Source organism: Nothoprocta perdicaria, unplaced genomic scaffold (genome assembly GCF_003342845.1).
Source record: "Nothoprocta perdicaria isolate Ctin4 unplaced genomic scaffold, notPer1 scaffold_219, whole genome shotgun sequence".
In the NCBI taxonomy this organism is placed as follows: domain Eukaryota; kingdom Metazoa; phylum Chordata; class Aves; order Tinamiformes; family Tinamidae; genus Nothoprocta; species Nothoprocta perdicaria.
Window position 1 is genome coordinate 777,845 of NW_020455406.1, and position 17,589 is coordinate 795,433.

At 38.4% G+C, this 17,589-nt stretch overlaps 1 long non-coding RNA gene across 1 annotated transcript; it reads right to left on the minus strand.

Moving 5' to 3' along the window:
- Nucleotides 1-348: 348 nt before the first annotated feature.
- LOC112946935 lies at nucleotides 349-17,273 on the minus strand. Its single transcript, XR_003249313.1, has 3 exons — nucleotides 17,087-17,273; nucleotides 3,267-3,337; nucleotides 349-516 (listed from the first exon to the last, which is right to left on the minus strand). It is a non-coding gene; the product is annotated as an uncharacterized LOC112946935 (long non-coding RNA).
- Nucleotides 17,274-17,589: the final 316 nt, after the last annotated feature.

Below are 17,589 nucleotides of genomic sequence, written 5' to 3' on the forward strand. Positions count from 1 at the left end.
GATGCACAGTTACTTCTAACACGCTCTCATCTTACTGGTGTAATAATCCTGGCAAAATGATCTCTATTGTTTTCTGCACTTGTAATTATGTCTGAGAGAAGACAAATTAGAAAGGTTCTGTGCTCCACAAAATAAACTAAACTTTCAATGGGGGAGGAGACTGATGGATATAACACCAACAGAGGGCAGTGAGTAGGACAAGAGCCTGTTTTTCAGCAGATTCTAAATAATTTGTAGTAATTATAAGTGGTCAGGTGGGTTTATTTCTTTTTATTGCCAAATATTTCATATTTTYCAGTAAAAAAGCAAGTTGGGCTGATAACTGGCAGAGCCTGTTGCTGAGGGGTCTCAGGTGCCCGTGATGCTGCATGGTCACTGCCAGGACGTTATTGCATCGTGAGAGATGAAGCTGATCGATGGAGTTGGGAATCCAAGGTGTCCAAAAACCCACTCTTGTGAGGCTCCTGGGATTATTTCACCAAGTGTTGCAGGTTTTGACAGTATCTTCATATTTACCTAGAATGAAAAGGTAGATTAACCTTCGAGGTGTTAAAGGAAAGCTTCCTTGGAACCGTGGGACAAGCCCTGATAGACATGAACGCGCCCCTGCAAACTCACAGGAGTTTTTCTTGCTCTTCTCTTCCAAAGAATATGCACAAGGGGATGGTTTGTGGTTTGAAAACTGCCTGATTCTAGCAGGCAAGAATCTCCTCCSGTAGCTTAGCAATGTGTCTCCAAGAAACTTGTAATAGCTGTAAACAGCAGGTAGTTTGCTTACTGTTAATAAATTGTGTAATTATGGAGAGGCATGGTCAGGGATCAGGTGTCCAATCGGCTGAACATCCACACATATGTAACAAAAACACTGCTTTAAATAACTTCTAGTTGAATAGGGCATAAAAAGTAGAGCAAATAAACTTGAATACAAGGTAACAGCATGGTATTTGCAGTCAAAGAACATAGTTGTATAGCTACTGTGCATTTCAGTGCCTTGATGCAAAAAAAAATATGGAAAAAATGCTTCAAGGCCCTCCTCACCCTCCCAAAAAAATCCTTCTGTTCAAACAGAATTTAAAAAAAAAAAAAAAAAAAACTTTCTTCTGTTTGGGCTGGGCTTTATCTCTAATAATTAGAAATAATTTAAATTTTCAATTGAAACAGTTTCAAAATTAATGCTTGAAATGTTCTATTTATAACATATTAATATCAAATGACTGTGAATTATCTCATGGGACCTTTTTTGGCTGTTATTATTTTGATGGTATTTTTTGTCAAATATTTTGTAGGCAGTGTGGAATAAATATTAAACACTTTACTAAACTCTTCTTTCTCTTCCATATCTATGTACTTATTGCAGGAAAAATATCAAGCAATAGCAATATGAGCCAGCCAAGGGTTTGCCTTTCGTCTTTCCTATACGTACACGTACCACGTTGTGTTGTGTCCTACATTTCAGGGATCTCTCTGGTGATGAATTAGAAAACAACGTATCTGTAGTGTTAGAATAAGAAGGGAAATCGATATAAAGCAATAAAGGCTTTTCTGAAGATTTAATTTGTAAGATTTATGCTTTAATTACAGTGAAAGTAGATGAGAAGGGGGTACGGGTGGGACTGGGATTGCAGGCTTCTGCTATTTAGAGCCTACAGAGTAAATTTTGAGCTACAGTAGGAAGGAAAATAAAAATTCAGCCAGCTGTAAAATATCATTCATGTAAATCTCTTTATAGTTATCCTTACTATTTTTTCTGGGACTTGATTCTGCAAAGATTTTTGTCCAGATTTAGAGTTATACTTAGTTTTGCTGCCCTAAGTCGCTATCATGATTTCAGTGGTTTGGGTATATCTGAATAACCTCGGGTATTAGTCGTTCTGGGATTGAAGCCTGTGTTTGTCTAGCGGGATATTTCTCTCCCAAGGCTTTGAATAAGAACACAGGAGACATTGGGCAGTGTAACAAGCTCTGCAGAGCRTTTGTACTTCATTTTTATTGCATATGAAATTTAATTTCCTACGGCTGATATTGCAGGCTAAGGTAATTTTATGTCTGCCTTATAGGAACAACGAAGACCTGGGCAGGTAAATACTGTGGTCTCTGGCAAGACAATGTATAGTGTATAGTCAACTGGAAAACACAGTTTCTCTTCCATGTAAGTTCTTATGACTGATTTCTTACCCAAAAAAAAAAAAAAAAAATTCTTCTTGAAATGCTTACTATCATTAATAATATATATCATACGCTCCTAACTCTCTCCTTGTCATTTACTGGGGGGTAGTTGGTGATAAAGCAGCTCTTATATCTACTACGCTACATTTGTTTTAGGCAAGGCCTCATGAAGGAAATGCACGTAGCAGTTCAGGCAGAAGATGGTAAGATCTGTGAGGAGCTATGGTCCTCGTAGGAGGATTTCACACTGTGGATTTAACCTGCTCTCATGTAAGTTCTTTCCCAGAKGGGTGTGGGTAAAGCTGTGTTGTTTGCAAGAATGTGAACAGCACCCAAGGGCTGGGGAGGCAATGGAGCCCTGGAAGGTTAGGACCAAGTTCCTGACCTGGATTGAAAATCTTTAGAAAGCCAGTGGTAAAATCATAGTGCATCTTTTAAACTACGTGAATGCTCAGTTTCTGCCTTCCTGTCCTTTCATGGAAGAGTGTCATTCTTCATGTCACTCAGTGTCATGGATTTGCTTCAGATCCTGGGATCTTACCCAAGTCTATATTAGGCTACAGAGAATGTAGTCTGGTATCAAACCTTTACTTGGTTTCTCCATGGGCTTAGGACGTATGACATTGGGCTGCAGCTGACCAGAGCCAAAGCAGCCAGTTAGGTTTATTCCTTGCTCGTGGGTGTAATGCGTGGTTGAGTCAATGCAGAGTGATAGAAGGAGTTATTCTGTATCATATCTGGTCACAGATAATAATGATTAATCAGCTTTCTTGGAACAGAGATGCTGTGACTGGGAGCCCTTTCATTAGTTTCTAAAATATAACATTTTCTGCTGTTTAGAATAATATTTCTTGAACTTCTGTGACCATGACATATTTCTTAGCGCTTGTCTCATCCAAGTCCCTTTAAAGTCTAGTCCGTGGTCATACAGTCATTTATTCCAGGAAGGCTGTTGTCAAGTGATACTCAGTTAAATTCAATATAAATAAGTTCAGACTAGGGCTGTAGACCAAGAATTCCTATTTAGCACATTTTTAAGATAAAATGTTACTAAATGTCACTAAAATGTTAGACTAAAATTTCACCTGTTCTTTCATTACCATCACAATTTTGTATYGGGTTGTGTTGATGTTCTTATCCCAGCAAAAACACAGATGCAGCTGTGATATTTCTATGAGAAAACAGAAAAAAAAAGCTTAAGTCAAAAGCAAGATGGACAAAAACATGTTAACTGCATAAATTTGGGTAAAAAATATAACCGACAAATACATATTTTTAAACATATTCGATTGGAGGAGAGTGACCTTTGCTGCATGGGCATGTGTTTTTCCTAATCTACAAGGAAACAGAACAGTGACTGGTACTAGAAGGAAGATCTAGTATGTCAGTGCATTTACATATAATTTTTTTTTCCTATTTGTTGTTTATTTTTCCTTCTGGTTTGCAACCTACAGTTCATTTCAGTTCATCTTTCTGTATTCTGTCAGATGAGACACAGTTTGAGGTACTTACTCATTTCCAGGTAATCTGCTGTTTCAGTGCATTARAGGCATTTTTTGGAAAAACAAAATGAGAATATCAAGAAATAAAATGGTTGCAGATAGTTTAGGGAGGTAAATGAGAATACAAGAGGAAATAATTTTGCTTATTTCTTCAGTAGTTTATTCATATGTTTTGTAGTGAAATGAATTGTTTAACATTATACTGTATTAYGTTTCTTCTAAAATTATTTAGGTGTTGTTATGAATTAAAGTTAATATATTTCAGTGCATATTAAAATCTATTGATGTGCACATTTTGTGTCAATATGTGCATATATTTACAAAAAAAGATGCATATGAGCATTTTTTATCAAGAAGATTAGATCAATATGCAATATGCACTGGAAGAGTTCCCTTGCTGAAGCAGATTAAAAATCCTTCTACAGGAAAACAAATTCAGACACACAAATCTTTCAGTTCCCTGCCTCAGCACTTTGTCCAGCTTATTCTTGAAATATGAATAGCTGGACAAATGACATGAACAATGGCTTTGTGGCGAGAGCTGGAATTCATCATAATCAGTCACAGGTGACTCTCGTGCTCCCGTCTATCTATCCCCATCTGCAGTTTTCATCTGTATCCTGGCATCATAACCTATTTTGGGGCATGAAGAAGGTTTCTAATCTGTGGCTAGAGCTGCTGGTATGATTGGCACTGCACAGTGAAATATTTTGCCATCTTGCAAGGTAGAGATGTGCTCTTCCTCAGTTRCCTGACACTTGCCCGTCATCAGGAGTCAGTTCCCCACATCCAGGGAGGCAGAGACATTTCTGGGTAGACTTCTTTGCTAATGCAACRACTAGAAGGCAGATCAAGATGAGTCAATATTACTTGTTACTCCATCTGAAGGAGAGACCAAAAGATAGGCCCAGCTGTATGGGTCTCAAAACTTAAGGTAATAACTTAGGGAGTAATGACACATTCTCTCTCAAGCTACACATATGCACAAGGTGTGTAAATTAAGAATGCTTCTGGTGGGCTGCATAATTTACAAGGTGTTAAAATTCCTTCTAAACCAGGCGAATGTGACTGAATTTCAATAAGATTAAATATAAATATCTTTATAAGAAAGATCCTTTCTTAAAAGAAAGGAAAAAACAGACATGACCAGCTCATCAAAGTATTTACTCTGAAAGAAGCCTAGAGGCGCATATGGACATAAGCTCTCATGAGATATTAATGCATTCTTTTCCTTCGATATTTTAGCTTAATTGGTTGCACATTTTTCGGGCTGTGCAGTCCAGCATTTTGCTCCATGGGGGTCATGCTCAGAGATTCTAAACGCTTAAGAAAAAGCAACAGGCAACATCCTCAAATGATCGGACTCACCATGAGTAATCACTATAAGATAGCAGCTAAATCACATTTAATCTCCACAGAATATTGCTATTAAAATGAGCGAAGGCAAACGCCCTTCCTGCAGTACTGAGGCAGGCAAAACAATTTCCATCCCTGTTCATCAGTGACCCTGAAACCAGGGAGCCCAGCGCAATCAAAACTGGGAATGCATGATTAAAAAGAGTCGGTGTAGTGTGATGGCAGTGAGCACAGAGAGCACCGGCAGGGACAGGCACAGATACCTGTTGCTTGATTCAGCTCCTCTAACTGTGAGTTGCTCTGCTAAAGCAGCATTTCAGTTTAAAAGGCCATGTCAGATAAAGTTAGTCCAAATGAAAACAAAAATATCATAGGCAGTTACCTGGAAAAGATGCAYGTGTGTTTGTGCATATATGTGTATGTGCCATGAAGTGTAGTGTTAAATTTTAAGTCGGAGTTCTGGAGCAGGTGGATTGGCAGCTTAAATATGGTGGCAGTATGTAGGACTGAAAACTTACTTCACTTAAGAAATAACTGAATATTAAAAGCATGATAAAGCATGATAAACTAAATAGAGAGAATGTGTTGAATTTGAATTTGCACTGTGGATGCCACAGAGTAGCAATGAGCTTTTGGGATGATTAAGGGACCCATGATTAAGGAGGAGAGGCTGAGAGCTGGAATTGTTTAGCCTGGAGAAGAGAGGGCTCTGGAGAATCCTACCAATGTGTATGCACAGAGGAGGATGTGGCAAGGACACAAGTACAGAAAAATTATTTTAAAATAACAATTTTACTTTTTGCTTAATAAAACATTATTTTAAAAGTATTTTATTTGCTGGATTCAGCACTGCCTACCTTGCTTCTAGGACTTTGCAATCATCTGTTTATGAACACCGTATGTCAGATATATACTAAAAACAAACACCTTACTATTTTTACAACATATTTGACTTCTACATATGTCCACAAAATCATAGCAACCTAGGATAAAATTCAACCTTATTGTTCAGCCTTCTTCAAGTCCCTTTTTATGTGAGACTTGAATGGCCCATAAATTTTTACTAGGCTCCATAAAGAAGGATGAATTTTGCTGGTAGTGATTACAAATCAGCATGGCTATGAATTTTCCATGCGTACTTTGCCAATGCAAGGCAAGCATTATAGTGAAATTGTCTGTGGGGTTTTCAAATTTGTTAGCAGAACATAATAAGGATACCTGATCAATTGAGCTCTACTACAYGGTTAGGAAAGCAGCACCGTTCTCATCAATTTGTTAAAACACGGTGTAATTTAGTGGTCTTCTGAGAAATCCTGGGCACACTAGAAAATTAAGTATTGTGTCTGTATGTGAATCAATGCTTAAAATATCCCTKTCACTGATATTAAGCTCTGACTAATGTGGATTAGGAAACTGATGGCCAAAAGTAGCTGAACACTTGAGGTTCGGACATGTACTATGCATTTTATCTCAGAAATATGCAGTATACTTAAATCAGACTTAAGATTCCCTTAAGGGACAGTGCAGAAGGCCTCATTAGCATGAGCTCTCTGTTTCCAGTAGGCTTTTTTCTGACAGGCATCTGAGGTTGTGAGTATCAGCAGCATTCAGATGTACTTTTGCTTGTATTACCCAGTTATGGGTAATACACCAATCACTTTCTGATGGAAGGAACTCTAGGAATATGAAGGACTGTCTGTCTGTTTTTGAGAAGGATCATGAATGAAGAGGCAGGAGCCTGGCTACTTTCTGCTGCTTTTATAGTCGTAGTGGAGTCCACAGACACGTGTTATTTTTTATTTGTTTGGCAGATTTTATGCTGGGAAAATATTGTATTTGGAGATTTTCAAATGCCAAGAAGAAAGCAAACTTATCACCCAGAAGACTAGAATTAGTATCTGGACGCTGCTATTTCATCCTGTAGGAGATCTATGCTTGCTTGGCATACACAGGATTTAAATAGTGCAGGTTTCAGTCACTGGTTAAAGATTAAAAGGGATGGATTTGTGTCCTGGCACATGAATATATGTTTTCCATTTGTTCCATTGTCCTCCACCAGGAGTATGATGGTCATGAATGCTAATGCTCCATAGGAAATGAGATCAATGCTGCTAAGTGATTATAAAGGTCTTTTTGGACACAATGCAAAGTTTGCATTTCTAGGTAATCACAGTCTTAATAATAAGGCTACATTACCAAAAAAAGATCATGGAAGGTTCTTAAATACAGTAGGCACAAAGACCAGGTTTGATTTCTCTCCCAGGATTATGACTGACCTGTGGCTTCTGGAGCACATAGAGCAACCAACACCTAAACTGTGGCTCTCAGAGCACTCTGGTCTGGTGACACAGCTGTTCCTGTGGAGGTTATGGGTCACCTGCATTCCTGCCCATGGGAGACAGCAAGCCAGGAGGCCCCAGGTGGCTGTGCTGGAGACAGGTGTGGCACACCTGCCAGCCCCTCTTCACATTCAGGAGACACTGACATYGTAAGACTGAATTTTCCAGGAGTTTACTCATCCTTCACGTAGTGACATTCTACTGTATCAAGCAAGCAGTCCCCAGCAAAAAGGATTACTGGGCATTTTTGCATCAAGTGCCTGTTTAGGGTCTATGTTTTTTTGTGATAGAGTCTCTTCTGAGATAGCCATGTAGCTTGAGTCAGCAGAAATTATAGGATATGTCATCCAATCTAAGAATTTGGTGCAATACACAATCCTCCAGCTGATAACAGTTTTTACAGCTGTCTCTGATTGCATCCAACAGACTGGAATTTGTAGGTGATAGAACCCACTTACACATGGATTCTGCTTGGATACCCCTGAAAAGGGAGAAGAATTTTGTTCCATCAAGCAGAAACTTTAAGACCAAAGAGCTAATCTACTTCTAAATGATTCATCAAATGAAAATGCAACTTAGATTCAATCGCAGATGCCTCTCTTGTAAAGAAAGTGGCTAAACTCTATCAGAGCAGAGGATGCCAGATGAGCTCAGCCTTGAAGATGACTACTATGTTCCTTGCTTTTAATAATTTTTGTTTTCCAAGAAAATCACTCTGTTAGAARGAAAGGGATTGGACAGGGACCCCACCGCTTGCCTCGAGTAGCTTATGATAATCTAAGGGGTTTTAATGAAGAGGACCCTTTCTTCAAGAGCTCATCTGCCAGCGGAACTCAGTGTGACATGCGACACGTACACTGACATGAAGGGCTCAGTGTCAACCCTCTGGCTCTATCACTGCTTTTATTTCACACGGTGAATACATTTTTAATAGAAGCAGGGACTTCTGCCTAGTACGGGTGGTTTGTTGGGGGAATGTGGGCATAGATTTTCTCTGATCATTTCAGAAACACAGAGTATTGCTCCTTTTTTATGAGATTTAACCTGTTTTTTTTTTTTTCCCTTTGGTTAATTCTTACTGAGAAATCTGAACTGAGGAAACTGAATACTTCTACCTTACAGAGAGATTTTAAGTACATGCATTTTGACACATAGATACTTTTACCAGCTCCTCCTTCATTGCATGTGAAAAGTTGTGCATATATATATATATATATGTATATATAATAATTTGAAGGACTAGAGACCACAGATTTTGATTAAAGTTTTGATATAGTTTATGATTCCTGCCTCCTTGATTAACCCCAAGTAAAACCTCGTGAAAGAGGATCAATTTTATATCTGATCCAATTACTTTTATACGGAGGCCGGGTTAATGATGAGGATAATGTTTGACTGACTTGGGCAGAATGTTAAAACCTTGTTACATGTGTAGCAGACAGAAAAAGTGGAAAGCCTCTACTTATATTTAGACATTTAACCATGACCTCTGCACAAAAAGGTGTATCTACAAGACAGTATTTGAAGGTGTACTTAATATTATTCATGTTCTCACAGTCATATTGACGCCAAAGCCTTTGAAGAGAAGAGTCTAATTCCTTCATTTTCAGAAGTTTTAGGAAGAGTTACTTCACTTAGMCTTTTTTTTCTTGATTCATGATAGAGTTACATTTGTAATTTCAGATATTTGTCTTTCATCTTTTAACGCTAAAATATGTCCATTATAACTACAAGACCTACAATAATGAAATGTCCTATTTAATATCTGTGGATAATAGCATGATGTCTGTTTTTAATACACTTTTCTATAGGAATGAGTCACCTCTTCAGTGAGCTGGGACCATTACAAACTGTTTAGTTTTCACCCAAAAAAAGTGAGAAGTAAAATGATATTTGATAATGATTATACCTGAAAGATATTGTGGAAGATACCTTAATTTAATTTATCATTATAACACCTAAGCTATAATGAAATGTGGGGGAAATTGAATTTGCCAATTTTGGTTACATGCAGTTTAATCATAATTGATTTAGTGCTAATGCCATATATCTCATGCAGAAGGTGGACTAGATAAAGAATATCTTAAAATACACTGAGGCTTTTGTCTCTCCTTTTATATTGCATGTAGTATACTTCTGAATACAGATATTTTGAATATTATAGCTGTGCTGTTGAGTATTGTCCAAGTAGCACATGAAACCTTGTCCTGTCCCTGCAGAACTCTCCCTCCCTCTCTACATTACATCTAACTGTCAAAACTAGCCAAATAATTGGGACAATTAAGGTGCCCTGAGATATAATTATCCTATGTAATTTCTCTATATGTTTAAGGAAAAGGATGATTGGCTCACAAAAAGAGGTTCCCTGTGGTACAATGAGAAAGAGAATGATGGAAATGAACAGCTCAGTTTTAATCTCTTGTACTTAAATGGTCTCTAAAATAATTTAAACCCAAATTCTTCCTTCTGCACCAGTAACTTTACACCACAACGCAACACTTCAAGTAAGCCTAGTGAAGTAAATGAGGATCATCTCAGTTCAGAGGATCCTCTGGTGCATTAGGATGCTGGTAATGACTCCCAGTTGGTGGCGTGAAGAAGATAAATGCAACAGTCAGTTCCCCATGCTCCCCTGGCTCACTTTTCATCTAGCTAAATACACCAAAGGTCCTCAGCACGCCCCTCCAGTCATTAGTGAATACACCCTTACAGCTTCCTGGTGGCCAAGCAGCTTCTTCCCTTTTCCACAGATGAAGGACTGATCTGGAGTCACAGATTGTCTTATCCCTGGTATCAGGGCACTTTCTGGAGAGGGTATTTATGCCATCTAACCACAGGGCCATCAGGGTAGGACCATGCCTACCACTAAACTGACAGTGACTGGAACCGTTCAGAGAGCTGGCCATGGGTGGCAAGCACCCAAGGTTCCCTGGAGATGTCATTGCCAGGCCCAGAAATTTTTCCTCCCCTGTGTCTCCATCTGATTGTAAATTACAAAATGGAAGTAAAGATTTTGACTTCATTTTGTGAAGAAAATTTGGAAGAACAAGATGCAGGATGATCATCATCACTGTTTACTTAAGGAGGCACTCTGGTTGTAGAATATTTTAGAACACCAATATACCAACTAGGCTGCTGACTTCAAAATATGAACTAAAGGTTAAGGACTTAATAATTCCCTCAGGGCAACTGAGGTGTACTTGAGCTTCCAAAAAATGTGTATATTTAAAATGATAAATATGAATCAATGGTACAGGAATAGGTACAGTCATGAAAAAAAAATATGTCACATCTACTTCCCTAGGCAAGAACATATTCTTTCCCACCTCCACACCTAAACTGTTTGTTTCTACATATTCACACATTTATACAATTGCATTCCTGGGGAAAAAGGAAGGAGTATCTGTATCTGACTACTGTACCACCAAATTCCCTAAAATGAAATAATCTCTTATTCAAAAGAAATAGCCCTAAACAAAACAAAAAAAAAAAAATAAAATAAAATAAATGCCCTAAACAAAAAATCAGTCTTGAAAGTCAAAATATGGTACTATCTTCTCTAGGTGAAGATAGGTTGGAAAAAAACAGTAAAACAGAAATCACACTTTGAGGTGACTGTTAAATGCAGTGGTCCAACCAGATCTGATTTCCTTTCGAAATACCTTAAATATTAGATCTGTGCAGACTAAAGATTTAATGAACAGTTTACTGCTGCTTTGCACCTTGCATATTCATTTACCTTCAGCAAAGTGCATGAATACAGAGTTTACACTCTTGCTGCTGAGTGACACAGTCCCTTACAGTCACTTTGCATTCTCCTTGGTTGCCTGACAATACATATCAGAAGGAGGTTTAAAATCCAGCACCCCAGCACATACATTATCTTCTAATATGCCAGCCAAGCAAATAGTGGCTACTTCTTTCACCCGTTTCTCACCCGGAATATGTTCATCTCTGTATCTGCTCAGTGGTGTAGAACATCAATATCTTCCCCCAGCAAAGGAAGCAAAAAGTCTCTTGACAGCCAAAGCACAGAGTGTGCTGCAGATACAGAGTTAGATCCAGATTCAGCCAGCAGAGCTTGTGCCTAAGTCTTGATTCTTAGATCCATAGAAGCATAGAATGGTTAAGGTTGGAGGCACCTTTGGAGATCATCTAGCCCAACCGCCCCGCACACACAAGGTCACCTAGATGTGAAGGCCATGCCAAGGCCTGGACTAGTCAGTATAAACCATGAGGTCCAGACTGGCCCAACGGGGCCCTCCCTTTCTTCCAGCCCTCAAGCATTCAGCAAGACAAGAGCTACATCTTCCCTGCCAGTTTTGGCCTTGAACTTCCTTCCAACCACCAGCATACATCTACTCCCCTTCAGAAATGCCTATGGATTTTCTCAGTTCAGTTCTSAGGAAAGAATATTTATTTCTCCTTCATACTTTCCTTGTCAGCACTGTTCTCATTCACCTGCTGTCTATGACTTCTATGGSCTGCAAATATCAAATATAAAAAGGAAAAGAAACACAGCTGTCCAGATGAGCAAGCATGGGTAAGAATGTGAAAAAGGTTCCTCAGGTATCCAATGAGGCTCATTTTCTTCAAACTTTGCTTTTCATTGTTCCTGCATGTATCCTACAATTTATAGCTGGTTTTACCTTTTGCTTACCCAGATTAAACGCAAAAATATTAAAAGAGGCAGTGAGATGTGTTCACCTTTTCCTGAGAATCCGTTCCCTTGGTTGCCACTTGTTCAATGTATTTACCTCACTCTGAGCCTCTTTTAACCCTGGTATTGCTCTGACACCTTCTATGCCCCAAGGGCAAAATTGATCCATTGTGCTGGTAATACAAATGACATTTAAATTGCAAAAAAAGGTACATTAAGCAGTATCAGAGGACTGTGCTCATCCTCATATAAAATATTTAGTTACCCATTTGCCTGTGGGAAAGGAAATACCTTGGAGCTATTTCTTTGGTCTCACAGCAAAAGAGCAGAGAAAAAAAAAGAGAGAAATTTTCACCAAGGAGCACTCCAAACCCCTGAACAAAGTGTACCATGCTGGTCATCACCACACAATTTTCATAGTCACATGAAAATACTGATACTGARATACATGCCCTGTTTACCTGGACTTCGTTGTGGTTTTTATTTTGTCTTGCCTTACTGAAGTCTGGGGAGGGATAAGGGAATATTATTTAGAAGGATTTTTAAAGCCTTTTAAAGCCTTTAAAGATCACTGGCTTTGGTCAAAGGTGATGTCAGTCAGTATACGATATGTGAACATGTTGGCAGAGCAGGGATTTTGAGATGTTTATTATTCAGTTTTTTAAATAGAYAGATTTCTACATGTATTTCACAGTTGTATGTAGAAGATTCCTTTCGTTGCTGCTTACATTCCCTTGGCAGAGGCTGGAGATGCGCTAAAATAGAAATTGCAGTCAGTTCTCTTGGCTTAAAAGAATTTGTAAGAAGTAGCAGGTTGCAGAGTGGACTGGAAGGTCTTCGGAGCTCATGAAGCTGTTTAGGGAGGAAAGGCAAAGGCAAACACTGGTGCAAAAAATAGCACTCCAGGCAGCAGCACTCATGGGGAACCAGCATCATCCTTCTTCCCTTTCTGTCTTCCCAGTTGCCTTCCTACAATTGCATGAAAAATGTTGAACATATTGTTGCAAGCCATTCAAATTTGTTTGAATCTTATGGTTTCAAATGAAAGCACCATTTTAAAACCTTACAACTGTTCAGCAAAACAAATAAGTAATTTGGAAAGGAAAAAATGAAGTCAGCCTTTCAAACTAATTTTCAGTTTTATCATCTCTCCCTTTCTATTTGTGCTCCTTTTTTTCTTCTAATTTAGCTCTCGAGAAAGGATGGGAGCAGAAGGTCACAAAATAAAACATAAAATAACTTTTAGAGGCTTGTTTTCATGAAAATTTCCGCTCTAGTAAGAAATTTGTTTTTCAAGTGTTCTTTTAAAAATATATGAATATGCAGACTTCCAGCAAGTCTTTGAGATATACGTATTAGTATCATAGTAGTTATCATATATAATAGAGAGTGGTAGTTCCTGGGCTTACTGTTCTCACCTAATACTTAAAAATTTGCACAATTCAGTATCACACATTTGAAATATTTCCTTATTGTTTAGGACTTGAGATATTTAAATTATCAGGCTATTTTTGAGTGATTGGAATGAAAACAAAAGCTGAAGTTACCTCATTGGTATCTAACTTCAAGTGAACACRTATTTCCTTAGAACCAGATGGGTAATCATCTTTGGTAACTGCAAAGATGCAGATACTTGCTGTATTATTTCAAATCCTGGGTTATCTTTCTGTAATTGTGATCAACATGTTTTACACTCACTGTGAGTCGGTTTTCACATTCTAAGTGTTACATGGTTGGTACTGCAAAGCACAAAACATAGCACATGGTGTCATCTGAGGGCTATTAAAATGTATAATGAAAAAGTTCAGCATTAACAAATTGTGTCTTACAAATTAATTTTTAAAGTAACATCCTAAGCTTCAATGTGCCACAAATAATGTATTCCACACTCCCACTCTATCTTAATTTGATCTGCAGAGGTAATGAGAAATTAATATACGATTAAAAAAAATAAAAAAAAAGAGAGATGTCTGAGGATAAACTAAAGAATGCGTTTCTGGGTTTGTTTTCTTTCCTGCTTTCCAGCAAGTTTAATTTTGAAATGTCAATTATCTACTGAATCAAAAGTATACTATACGAAATTTATAAACATAAAACAACAAATGAATATCCTTAGTGTTTTTTTCTGTAGACTTGGCCTCTGCAGGAAAATCTGGGCCAGTTTTCAAGATATTTATATGAATTATGATCTTAGTAAGTATTGGGAATGGCAATTAATTCCATTATTTACATTGAGAAATATGTATGCCATGAATGTCTATGCTGATGAGTAATGAAAGAAGAGTCTTGATCATATATACCCTGCAGTGTACATAAAAACACTACATTAGTGGCAGTCTCTGCAACTGAAACTAAATWAGTTACTCATCTTTGCTACTCAGCCTTCAATAGTCTATGCAATCAGAGGTAATCTGAGTTTGTAAAACTTTTATGCAAGTATTTGACTGAATGTATTTTGAGTCTCATGGACTTCAATAACTAGCACAGCACTAAGCAAATAGGACCATCATTGCAAAACATCCAACAGATGTGTGAAAATAGAACTAGGACTAATTTAGCCCAAAGTATTTGACACTACCTGAAAGACAGGACTGTTTGCTCTTGGCTTAGTCTGGGTAAAGGATGATTTCAAAGGGCTGGCTAAAATCTASGCTTTTGCTTTTGTACCATGGGCAAAGACATCCCAGTTCATTACACTGGGTTATGCAAAAGGTAAGCATAAAAGATCTTTGCTTAGCTCTGTGAGGTTGTTTGAAAACCAATAAAGGTTTTCAAACCATTCTGTCTGTGAGGCAGAAGTGTCTTGCAGGAGTTAGGGAGCTCTACAGATTACTGGAAAGCATGCAATGCCATCGTACTGAAAAGGCCTGCRTGGCCTTTAAATGTGCACTATGAATCCTGACTTTCTTGGAAAGTTAATTTATATATTAATGAAGTCTGTTTTCTCTTTTCCTCTACTTGTTCAATAAGTGTGCAAACAACTGAAAAGCCTGTAGGTGATAAGAATATTCCTTGAAATCCTCTCAAACAGAACGTAGCCACAAGGTAAAATTCTTCCAAGAGCAAGAATTGCTTATGCACGATTACCTTCTGACACACAAAATAGCTAGCTCAGAGTTTATGTTGTCATTAAATAAATGGGAACTAACAAGAAGTCTCTTTTTCTTTCTCTCTCCTTATTACTGCAGAATACATTTTGACAATGGTTTCTGAGTTGATCTGGACCCAACGCAACCTTACTGTTATTCTCTATAATCATTTATACTAATGCTGCCTTTTGGGTTTAATAGCTTTTTATTCCCACTGTGGTAGGAATGTACAGGACAAGTGAAGGGGATGGGAGATGGTCTCAGTGGTGACCTGGAGGAGTTCTTCTGCAGTAACCTGGAATGAATGCTGTAAGTTGTATAGCCTGACGTATCCCCATTGGTACATCTGGCATTGATGGACCAGATAAACTTGACACGAACTCTAGATATGTCTTTACTCCCTTGTTAATAGCAAGAACCGACCGCTTTCTGATTTATTGTAGGCAACATTCTGCTCTCATTCACAATATTGGGTAGTACCTTGTTCTCACATGAGCCGGGACGCTCATTGCAGAGTGTTACCAGAGATATTTGAGGATTTCTGAATTGCCTTCTTTCAGGATGCCATTTCTGAGAGAAGGGAGCTCTGACTGCTGCTTACTAAAATATGCACTTTTCAAGATTCCCCTCAAATTCTTTGGAAACAAGAGTGGCTAATGACAGCCCGTGATGCTACTGCTCCTCCTTTCATCCTGACACTCTGAACCACCATATTACTGTGTCAATAACAGCAAATGGGAATGTTTTAAATAAATTATGTGCAGGTAAATACATTGCCCTTTACTCATCTTACTCAGGTTGYTGGCACAGATTTACCAAGTGGGTTAGTCAGCATTAGTCTCTTCTGCCTTCCTATTATGCACTTCATTTTTTCCTGCCCACATCACATCCCAGCCACRTATCCCTGCCATTCTCACCATTGGCAGGCCAGCTAAATCCCAGTCACCTCGTACACAGACAGTCCCTTTAAAGTTAAAATTGCCTCACTTCTATAATGAGATGCTACTGAAAAAGGTATAAAGTTGGAAAAAAAAAAGTATCATTCAGTGGTCAAAGGGAATGGAGATAAAGTCTGATCTGTAAAGGCTTAGCAACCGGAGTATTAATCAAATGCTGTAAGGTCAGTCTCTGAGATTGATCATAGAGCTGTGAATAACAAATTCAACACCTTCACATATAAAAAGGAATAACAATGAAATCCAGATTGCATTTTGTCTCTGACCCTTTTAATCAGAAATTACTAGCAGTAATCTTCACTGAAATCTCTGAAAATGCCAGGTGAACTTMGAAAGGGAAGCAGATCAACTTAGAAGTGACGCAAGTGCCAATCATGCCCTTCTCTTAGTTCAGTTTCTTTCCACCCCCACGAATAAGATTAGATAAGTCTTCAAATAACAGTTATYACCATCATTTGATATCTGTTTTGGATTTTGTTGTTATAACCCGTTTGCCAGCAGAAAGGAGTTTATGAGAGAGGAACTGCTTTTCCTTGAGCTGCTGCCCAGTCATGCTGTCCTTGAGACCATAGGACAGAGATGGGTAAGACAGGAAGTAAATCCAAGAGGCAGAAAGTTGGGTTATTCTTTCCTCAGGTCCATGATAGGGAATAAGCTGTTTCACAAGGAGGTGGGAYGTTACTCTCTTCTTATGAAAGGGAGTCACAGTTCTTACACTGGTCTGACTGCTTATATTGCTCTGGGCACTGCAGATCAAAGCACCGGCATGTCAGCCAGCAGCCAACTTAACTGTACAGGCAGGGAAAATGCTGAAATGCATCACATCTACTTTGCCTTCTGACTGTGAGATGAACTGTAATCTTGGGAGTAAGACTAGCTATGCGGCTCTCGTTCAAARTCAAGTTATAAAATCCAGAAACACATTCCGTTCCCAGCATGGCACTAATGGAATATCTCAGTGGTGAGGGGTTGTTTGAGAGGTAGGATATGAAAGAGCATAGGTTTAAGTGATACTTACATGCTGCAAACTTTGAGAAAAAATGACAAATGCTTTACAGTTCCCATTCTGATGAGTAGCTATGAGTGGATCGTGCAGCTCAATTTGGATATTTTTGCTTGTTGAAAGTACTCATGATATCAAAGTAGAGGCAGGGAGGGATGTTGGCATCACCTCCTTTGTATTTTCTTCTAAAGCCAGCTCCAAATGGGAAAGTCTGAAAAAAAAAAAAGTTATTTGGGTTAGATGCAGATGTTAGTGTGTTTGTACAGAACACGGCAGGACTTCTTGATCTGGGACAACATCCTCCCAGGAACCGCTGGGAAGAAAGTTCCTCCAAGTAGGTGGTGGCCCTAGGGGTATGATCACCTTGTTCTTGTTCGAAAGACTGTTTATATTTATTATATTGAAGTATTAACTCTCTGTAAGGTTATTTGCTAACAATTAAGTCCATGTTAGTTTAACTAACTGCTTAAAGTGTCTGCATCAGCTCGCTATCTTCTCTGGACATTGCAGCAAGTCTT